Here is a 10,000-nt window from a genome sequence, read left to right on the forward strand (position 1 = left end):
ACAAAACTTTCATACGCTGAAGCAGCAAAGCGTTCCGGATTGAGTGCAGTACAACAAAAGAAATTAAAAAAAACAACAACAACCCAACAACGAAATGTGACAAGCCCATCACCACCACTGGGGAAAAAGAAACTCACAAAAGATGCAGAACGGTGACGTCAAACCAGTTCCTGACGGGAACCCACGGAATTACGTCAAAGACAGTCAGGCCAATGCGAAACGGCCCAAAAAGAACATAGATGAACATGAGGACATTCCGAAAGTATTATTATTATTATTATTATTATTATTATCATGAGCTTTTACGCCTAATCTTGAAAATAAGCCCTAGGCGTTTACAAATAGAACACATATGAAAATTTCAAAAAGGAAAAATTGAACACGATACCAAACATTAAAAATTATTCATTCCCCCCATCGCTCCCCACCCACCCCCCCCCCCACACACACACACACACATTACACACGCGCAAGCACACACACAAGTCATAGCACACAATCGTAAATAGTACACACATAGAAAATACTACCAACAAATTCTGAAACTATCAAAACTCACTCCGTCACTAATAGTCATTTTAGCACACACAAGACCATGTACATAGTTGTAAAAAGAAGTTTGTTAATGTTAGAAAAACTGCACAGGAAGTTTCTTATTCACTTTTGTATACAAACGCAGAGGGCCTTCTAAACGAGAAAGATGAACTACTAGCTTTGATAGAAGAGAGTAAACAACATATCATTATAGTAACAGAATCTATAGCAAAGAACCAAAAAGAAGTAAACTTACAAGAATATTCAATTCCAAGCTATGAACTATTTTTTAATGAGAAACCCAAAAGAGGCACAGTAATGTATGTTAAGGATACCATAAATGCTAAAGAACACACACTAATGGAAAATAACTGTGAAGAATTCTTGTGGATTACCTTTACAACTAAAGATAGACAGAAGATATTGATTGGAACTATATACAAAAGCCCATGTACAACACTTGAAATGAAGAAAAAATGTTTGATCTGTTGAGTGAGGAAAGATTGAAGCAGTTTGACTTTGTCTGCATTACAGGCAGGTGATTTTAACTTCCCAGATATCACTTGGAAAGGCACATGTTCTGGCAAAAGAGGACAGAAATTCATAAACTGTTTACATGATGCATTCTTGACTCAAGTAGTAAAGCAAACAACAAGACAAAGAGAAGGAGAAAAAGCAAATATACTGGATTTGGTAATAGTTAATGATGAAGACAAAATATCAGATATGGAACATCTAGCCCCTACAGGTAAAAGTGACCATGAAGTGCTTATATTCTCACTGTACTTAGGTGATGACCAGGAATGCGAAGAACCCAAGCAATCATATAATTTTAAGAAAGGGAACTTTAAACAAATGAGAGAAGAAATAAAGATGATAGACTGGCAAACACTAAATGAAGTCAGTGTGGAACAATGTTGGAAAGAAATAAAAACCACTCTACATTCTACAATAGAAAAAATGTCCCACAGCAAACCACCAAAAATAATAATAAATAGAAACCAAGGTGGATGAATGCAAACATACTGAAATTTGTAAAAAACAACAACAAAAAACAAAACAAAAAAACAACAAACAAACGCAAATTGTACCAAAAGTTCCTAGTTACCAAACAAAGGAGAGACTATCAAAAATATATAATGGCACGTAGTGTATGTAATTTAAAAAAAATAAGGGAAGCAAAAAAAAAAAAAAAAAAAGAATTTGAAAAGAAACTGTCACATGAATGTAGAGATAACCCTAAAGCTTTCTGGAGATATGTACAATCAAAAACTAAAATGAAAACAGGAGTGAGTCCATTAATAACTAAAGATGGAGACACAGTAGAAACAGACAGTGAAAAGAAAAGCGGACATTTTGAATTCATTTTTTCCAGTGTTTTTACAAAAGCGGACATTTTGAATTCATTTTTTCCAGTGTTTTTACAAAAGAAGATATAAGTACTGTACCTTCTCTAAGTGCAGCTTCAAAGTCAAATGGTAAGATTTTGGATAGTGTAGATGTTTCGGTTGAAGCTATAAAAAAAAAAAAAAAAAGAAACTTCAAACTCTGAATCCAAACAAAGCTTGTGGTCCTGATGCCATTCCTTCAAAAAATGCTAAAGAGCTGAGTGAAGAGATTGCAGTCCCATTATACATACTCTTTAACAAATCAATTGAGGAGAAGACTGTGCCCACAGATTGGAAAACAGCAACAGTTATACCAATTTTCAAAAAAGGAACAAGAAAAGACCCAGGGAATTACAGGCCAGTGAGCTTAACATGTATCATATGTAAATTACTAGAATCATTCATAAGAGAGGCTATGTTAGGCACATGACTGATAATAAATTGTATGCTGAGTGCCAACAGGGATTCCGCAAAAATAGGTCATGTGTGACTCAACTTCTGGAAGTGATGGAGGACTTTACAAAAGAGATAGATAAGGGAGAAAACATAGATGTGTTATACTTAGACTTCCAAAAAGCATTTGACTCTGTACCACATGAAAGACTACTAAAGAAACTGGAATCATGGAATAACAGGAAACACACATGGGTGGATAAGGGACTTTCTAACAAAAAGAACTCAAAGGGTTAGGATTGGTAGTTCTTTCTCTGGAAAAGCTGATGTTATAAGTGGCATACCACAAGGTAGTATATTAGGACCTGTAGTATTTACTTTATTCATAAATGATCTCCCTTGCGAACTAAATAGTACATGTAAAATTTTTGCAGATGACACAAAATTATACAACTCTCCAAAATTCTATCAGGATTTACAAAAAGATATTGAAACATTAGTAAAAATGGTCGGACACATGGAATCTATATTTTAATGCTAAAAATTGTAAAGTACTTCATACTGGGAAATCAAACCCAGAGAAAGAATACATAATGAAAATCGGAGACAGAGAAATAAAAGTATCAAAATGTGATGAGGAAAAAGACTTAGGTGTCACATTTGACAAAAAAATATCAATTGACAAACATATAACAAATAGTATAAACAAAGCGAACAGAATAATTGGAATAATAAAAAGATCATTTACATTTATAGATAAGGTTAATCTCTTACGGTTATATAAAACACTAGTTAGACCTATCCTAGAATATGGAAACACTGTATGGTACCCAACGCAAATAAAGCATTCACAAGCCATAGAAAGGGCTCAAAGAAGAGCAACAAAGCTGGTCTATAGCATAAAAGATTATTCATATCAAGAAAGATTAAAGTACTTACAACTACCATCACTTAAAGCAAGAAGAGTAAGAGGGGACTTGATACAGGCGTACAAAATATTAAATGGGTTTGAGATGTAAATAAAGCATGCTTTTTTGTACTCCAAAGGTAGGCACTATAAGAAACAGTACAGACAAAATACTTAAACAGTATTCCAGAACAAATCTCAGAAAGTTTACATTTAGTAACAAATTATTGGAACAAATTAACAAACAATATCAAACGTGCATCTAGTATAAATACTTTTAAGAACCTCATAGATAAACACGAGTTATTGACAAAAACTAAATATGACTTTGATGGATAAAATGACTAGTCAACGACCTGACCAACAATGTAAAGGAGTAAATCTGAAGGGGCATAAAAAGCCAAAAATGGCTAAGTTGTATAAAACAACGCCCCAAATCCTGATCCTGATCTTGATCCTGATCCTGGAAAGAGATCAGCTGTTGAGAATTATTCAGGAGGAGGAAAAGGTGGGTCTTCAGACTGGATTTGAAAGATTGCAGCGAAGATGGGTGACGGAGAGGCTGAGTAAGTTGATTCGAAAGAAATGGGTTTGGAATGAAAAACTGCGTTTGCCATACGTTTTGGTTCGAGCAAGGGGGATCCTAAGCATACGGGTGTCAGAAGAAGAGCGGAGTTGGCGTGAGGGTATGTAAGGATGAATGAGATCAGAAAGATACTGTGGATCAGAAGTACTGATCGTACACGACTAATCCATGAATGGAGTACAAGAAAAAAAAGGCTTGGAAGATCATACTTCTTCCAGGCTTCAAAACAACGGAACCACACCATACATGAGACAGGGGAATCCCTACAAGAGTTTTGTTCATCTCCAGAGAAAAACAGCCGTTGTTGTAATCCATTGTGGTATCAATGGCCTGAAAACGAACGAGCCTGAAAAATCGTGCAAATCGTTTGTTACCACAATAACAGAAACTGCGAAGAAAAGTACTCAAACCCAATTCGACATCAGTAAAATCACACCAGTAAAAAAAAAAAAAAAAAAAAAAGACAGTTTTTCAATGCAACCATCCTTTCTGATCTGTACGATGTGGCCAACATCTCATTTGTTGAAAATGACAACTTCAAACCGTATCCTCTTCGGGACGGCGTCCATCTGAACCAGAGGGTGACCAGTGTACTGGCAGGCAACGTCGGGCGCCACGTCCGAGATCTGCTGTGGGAGAGACCAAGACGACCTGCACGCCCCTCCAGATGCCAGCCACACCAGTTCTACCCCACCCGCCCTCGTCATGACTGGTACAACAGTTATGTGCCGTCCTGACAGACTGGTCCATGCATTGACTCTTGCATCATCTTAACCCACTCAGTACGGCCAGTCCTCTCTTCTCCTCTACACAGACCCCTCGGATGTCCAGTGGGTGTCTGAATGACCCAACCTTTAGCTTCCGTCGTCAGAACTGTGGTATTCTTTGTCAACATTCAGTATAAGAGCGTTCCGCTTGAAATATTTTGATGATGGTAATTGGGATGAAACGCTGTTAACGTCGTCTCTTTCGCCGTTCGTATGGAGAGAGTTAAACGCCACAACCAGTGTTGACGGTTTCCACCACAGAGACAAAACTGCTGAGTTTCTGCACTTCGCCGTTTCTAACACAGTATTATTTCATTATCTTATTAGACGTTATGCATTTTACAATTGATATTTTTTTCTTGTTCATAACTAGTGCTGTTTCAATCATCCCACCACCTCTTCCTATCGCTCCATTCTCCATCCCCCAACCCCCACTGCGCACACACGTCTAATATCACTTACCAGTGACAAACTGTTAAACTAAAGAAAGAAACACACACACACACACACACACACACACACACAATTTGATTCGGTAAAAAAAAATATAAAAAAATGGTAAGGCGGACAGATATAGTTATTATGCAATGGAACTGCAGATCTATTTCAACAAATCTACCTCATCTTATGAACAGTTAAAACCATATTTACCTATGTCATTTACAAAATCTGCAGTTCATCTGCTTCCATTAGAAATGTCTTATATGATAATCAACATGTATTTGAAATGTGTGTGTGTGTGTGTGTGTGTGTGTGTGTGTGTGTGTGTGTGTGCGCGCGCGCGCGGAGGGATGAAGAAGAGGGCGACAGGGCATCACTGTAACAGCGGTGGGGTTCGGAAAAGGTCACTTGAAGTTGAATATTTGATGCCCTCTGCAAACACGGAGTGCACGAGCTTCGCTGACGCCCTCGGCTGGTCTGTCATATCTCATAGGTCAGATGTTCTGCTGAACCCCACTGGACACAGGTCATGAAGGACTGGACTGCATCCAATTTTCTAGTTGTCGATTTCTGGCAGAGAGAGGACACGGGCTCTCAAGGCAATGGCAGAAGCAGCAGAAAAGAGTTCCAGCTGGATCTGGTCGAGGAGGAATGAAAATAAACTTCATAAGGATTAAATTTCTCTACTCAAACTAAGGCGTACGATGGCTCTGTGGTTAAAACATCTGCCAGAAAAAAAACAATTCAGCCCTGAAGTGGCGACCACCCTGGAGGCGCGGGTGCGAACCTGCTGAGGACCAAGGAGAAAAAAAAGCGGCAATGCAAGGGCATCCAGGAGTCATGACCTGGGTGTGACCCGCCCCCCTTAGAGTGTAAGGAGTTAAGGGCCGAAACACCTGACTGAGGGGGGCTTCTTCTCTGAAGACCTAAAACTGTCCAGCTCTCCCGAGAGTTTCTCACCACTGTCGCCCGGACCGTCCTAACAGCAACGACGACTGTTACTACTGTTACTACTACTTCTGCTACTACTACCATGACAACGACGACGAAGAAGAAGACGATGACCTTGATAATGATATTTCACGAGCGATCTGGGAGAGATGTTTGGGACAGAAGCAGATTATTATTCAATGTCCTCGTGCATCGATTTATCTGTGACAGGCGCTCTGGTCTCGTGAGGACATCATTCTGGTTTCTATGTCTGTATCTGTGAGTGATGTATGATTATGTACGTGGGTGAGCCCGCTGAAATGTAAATGTATGGATATACATGGAAATAATCTCCCCCTCCCTCATCCCCCTCTCTGTCTCTCTCTCTCTGTCTCTCTCTCTCTGTCTGTCTCTCTCTCTCTCTCTCTCTCTCTCTCTGTATATACAGTTATTGGTTAAAGTTAATTAACGAGAATGCTCGAGTCTGGAATGATTACCTCACAAATATCGAACTTTGCTCGATCTGGATGCACATGATAAAAGAAACTGGATTTCAAACATCCGCAGTGAATAGTATAAGTTTGGATTTGGTTACGTTTGGTTAAACCTGGGCGTAGAGAGTATTGACAAATTTCTCAAGAGTATTTAAATAAAGGGTAGTTGTACGCAAATGGCAGGAATAGGATTTTCATGTTAGTAATAGTGAGAGGTTTACTGAATATTTAAAGGACATTCTGCACCGTACCGGATAGATCGACGCTTAAAGCATTTAATGGCAAGATCCAGAGTTCATATTTCTGAAATTGCAGTACACTTTTACCGATACAGAAACACATAATGCAGCTGATCTGATATACGAACTTTGCAGCAAGAAGGAAGAAAGTGAAATACATTTCGTCCTAATTTGTCCTGCCCTGCTTGATTTAAGAACAAGGTAAATATTATCCAAATTCTATAAACTTCCCCAGTCAGCTAAGATGAGCGTTAGTCATGTTTTCCAGGCGTGAACAGACCATTCGCAATTTGTCAAACTGTCTGTTCAAAGCATTGAGACTGCGGTCAGCTCTGACGTCTCCGAATGCTGAATTAAGTTTGTTTCTTGATGATGTGACTGCTTATTACTTGTTTTTCTTATCTGATCGTGTGTGTGTACACTATCATGAGAGACAATGGCTAAAACTTGGATGAATCATCCGTATCCGTATTTCTTGGTATGTCTGATTCTGTATCTCCCTCTTTGTCAGTCTGTCTTTGTCTGTCTGTCTGTCAATCCTGCCTCTGTCTGTCTTTCTGTCTGTCTCTTCCTCGTCTTGCCCCTCCTTCTCCCCCACCACATCCTTCTCGCTCCAGTTCACAGCCATCAGCGCAGTGAAATCTTATCCACTGTGTCAAGGGCTCGGCATAGGAACGCGGGACCCAACTGATTGATTGATTGATATGGATACTTATAATCATAGCGCCCATCCTCGGTCGGAGACCAAACTCTAGGCGCTTTACAAACACGGGGTTATTTGCACAATTGGCTGCTAGCTGGGTAGAGCCCGACTGACGGCTGCCACTTGGCGTTCATCATTCGTTTCCTGTGCCATTCAGTGAGATTTCAGGCACGACCATACACACTCAGACAGACGTGTAACATTTTACGTGTATGACCGTTTTGTCTATTTACCCCGCCATGTACGCAACTATACTCCGTTTTCGGGGGTGTGCATATTGGGTATTTGTTCTTGTTTCCATAACCCACCGAACGCAGACTTGGATCACAGGATCTTTAACGTGCGTGTTTGATCTTCTGCGTGCGTATACACATGAAGGGGTTCAGGCGCTTGCAGGTCTGCACATATGTTGACCTGGGAGATCGGAAAAATCTCCACCCTTCACCCACCAGGCGCTGTCACCGAGATTCGAACCCGGGACCCTCAGATTGAAAGTCCAACACTTTAACCATTCGGCTATTACGCCCAACCCTCTCCTTCCGACGTTTTAACCATCCCCAAGCAGATTCAGGTACCCACTCACACCACACCTTGGTGGAATGAGGAAAGTCGGAGTAAAATGCCTGTCCCCGAGGACACTACGCCATGCCGAAACGGAGGCTTGGAAATCCTGATCACTGGTCAACACTGAATCACAAATCCTGATCACTGGTCAACACTGAATCACAAATCCTGATCACTGGTCAACACTGAATCACAAGTCCTGATCACTGGTCAACACTGAATCACAAGTCCTGATCACTGGTCAACACTGAATCACAAATCCTGATCACTGGTCAACACTGAATCACAAATCCTGATCACTGGTCAACACTGAATCACAAATCCTGATCACTGGTCAACACTGAATCACAAATCCTGATCACTGGTCAACACTGAATCACAAATCCTGATCACTGGTCAACACTGAATCACAAATCCTGATCACTGGTCAACACTGAATCACAAATCCTGATCACTGGTCAACACTGAATCACAAATCCTGATCACTGGTCAACACTGAATCACAAATCCTGATCACTGGTCAACACTGAATCACAAATCCTGATCACTGGTCAACACTGAATCGCAAGTCCAACAGCCTGACCGATTCAGCCCGGCCCCCTCGGAGTGTAAGGAGTTAAGCGCCGAAACACTAGAGGGGGGGGTGGGGGGTGGGGGGCTTCTTCTCTGAAGACACTGTACTGTCCAGCTCTCCCTAGGGTTTCTTATCAAAGTTTTCATTTGATCGTTCACACGACATGACCAAAACTACCACTGTCTGCATGTCTACCTCTTTCCCACGTAATCTGAAAATGAATTTTTTGTCATTAAGTTTTGTTCTACTGTCTACCTACGTCTGTCTATCTCGTTTCAGGAGAGCGTCGGTGGCGGCCCCCACCTCCCTGGCCACCAGCAGGTTCGGGTAAGTGAGTGTTTGCTTTTCTGTTTTGTCTGCGTCTGTTGGACAGTACATTATGTTATTAAGCACATATTGTGTTCTGCGAGTTTTGATGTAGAATTATGTCCGTGAAACGCGTTTTGAGTGTTGTTTTTTTTTGTGAGATGATATCCGGCGTCTTATTCCATGCAGTGCCTGACATACAGGACGTATGATAGATTTACCGCGTTTGTATGTGTCGTCTTATAGTAATTTGTATTTGTATTTCTTTTTATCACAACAGATTTCTCTGTGTGAAATTCGGGCTGTTCTCCACAGGGAGAGCATGTCGCTACACTGACAGCGCCACCCATTTTTTTTTTTTTTTTTTTGTATGTTTTCCTGCGTGCAGTTTTATTTGTTTTTTCTATCGAAGTACATTTTTCTACAGAATTTTGCCAGGAACAACCCTTTTGTTGCCGTGGGTTCTTTTACGTGCGCTAAGTGCATGCTGCGCACGGGACCTCGGTTTATCGTCTCATCCGAATGACTAGCGTCCAGACCACCACTCAAGTTCTAGTGGAGGGGGAGAAAATATCGGCAGCTGAGCCGTGATTCGAACCAGCGCGCTCAGATTCTCTCGCTTCCTAGGTGGACGCCTTACCTCTAGGCCATCACTCCATCCAGTGCCCTTTTTTCGCGTTTTCATTCACTTTGTTGTGTGAACCTGTGCAGTCTTTTTTGTTCCTTCAATGTCTGTTTTCAAGCGCACAACGCATTCTGCGATTTTTTTATGTGTGTAAAATTATATACAGTCTTGTTGTTAGTTCGGTATTTGTTATACAGAACATAACATGTTTTAAGACCTGAGAGTGCTTGTTTCGTCATTTCTCCACCCTCACCCCTGCTCCCACTCCCCATCCCCCTCCCCCCCCTCCCCCGATAACCTACGACCCTTAGCCACATTTTTCTTCCTCCACATACTTCAAACCCCCATTTCCAAACCCCTTCTTTCCCCCATCCCTCTTTCTTCATTCGTTTCTGGTGCATCTCTGCCATGAATCTGCCTTTACTTTATTCTGTTAATGTTGGCTGTTGTGTCTTTCACGTGTATCTCTCTCCCCTAAATCTGCCTTTACATTTCTGTTATTGTTGGCTGTTGTCTTTCACGTGTATCTCTCCCCTAAATCTGCCTTTA

The 10,000-nt window shown here is 40.9% G+C and overlaps 1 protein-coding gene across 1 annotated transcript in view; it reads left to right on the forward strand.

Moving 5' to 3' along the window:
• Positions 1 to 8,818: 8,818 nt before the first annotated feature.
• LOC143294717 (uncharacterized) overlaps positions 8,819 to 10,000 on the forward strand; it is a 199,501-nt gene continuing 198,319 nt past the window's right edge. Inside the window, exon 1 of the mRNA XM_076606136.1 lies at positions 8,819 to 8,847. The gene's annotated coding sequence lies outside the window, so the exon portion shown is untranslated. The remainder of the gene's footprint in view (positions 8,848 to 10,000) is intronic.

The sequence above is a fragment of the Babylonia areolata genome, chromosome 20, assembly GCF_041734735.1.
Source record: "Babylonia areolata isolate BAREFJ2019XMU chromosome 20, ASM4173473v1, whole genome shotgun sequence".
In the NCBI taxonomy this organism is placed as follows: Eukaryota; Metazoa; Mollusca; class Gastropoda; order Neogastropoda; family Buccinidae; genus Babylonia; species Babylonia areolata.